Source organism: Mandrillus leucophaeus, unplaced genomic scaffold, assembly GCF_000951045.1.
Source record: "Mandrillus leucophaeus isolate KB7577 unplaced genomic scaffold, Mleu.le_1.0 Scaffold3, whole genome shotgun sequence".
In the NCBI taxonomy this organism is placed as follows: Eukaryota; Metazoa; Chordata; class Mammalia; order Primates; family Cercopithecidae; genus Mandrillus; species Mandrillus leucophaeus.
In genome coordinates, this window is record NW_012103142.1 from 5,110,489 (window position 1) to 5,111,155 (window position 667).

A 667-nucleotide genomic window follows, 5' to 3' on the forward strand; every position below is an offset into this window, starting at 1 on the left:
CTCCCTCTGTCACCCAGGCTGGAGTGCAGTGGCACAATCTCAGCTCTCTGCAGCCTCCGTCTCCCAGGTTCAAGCAATTCTCCCGCCTCAGCCTCCCGAGTGGCTGGGATTACAGGCGTGTACCACCACACCCGGCTAATTTTTGTATTGTTAGTAGAGACAAGGTCTCACCATGTTGCCCAGGCTGGGCTCAAACTCCTGAGCTCAGGTGATCCACCCGCCTCAGCCTCCCAGAGTGCTGGGATTACAGGTGTGAGCCACTGTGCCCAGCCTTCTCTCTCTTCCTTTTCTTCTCCCCTCTCCTCTAAAAGGAGATTCAAATCCCAGCTGACATTAGCAGCATGACCTTGGTCATGTCACTTAACTTGGTGAAACCTCAGTTTTCCCTATCTGTAAAGTGGGGCTAGCAATAGCGACTCCCTCCTGCACTTGGTGAGAGAGTTAAATAAAGCAGTAGACTGTCTGGCAGAGGACCCCACTCCCTTCCTCCACCCTCCCCTCACTCCTTGGCTCCCTCACCTGCTTCTTCTTTCTCTCTCCTCCTACCACTCTCCAGCCCTGCCCTATAACCTACTTAATACAAAGACTGATTAATTTCCCCTCTTGCTGCTGAGATGCACTTTAATCCTGGGGGGAGAGAGGAGGGCAGCGGGCCCAAGGCCAATGG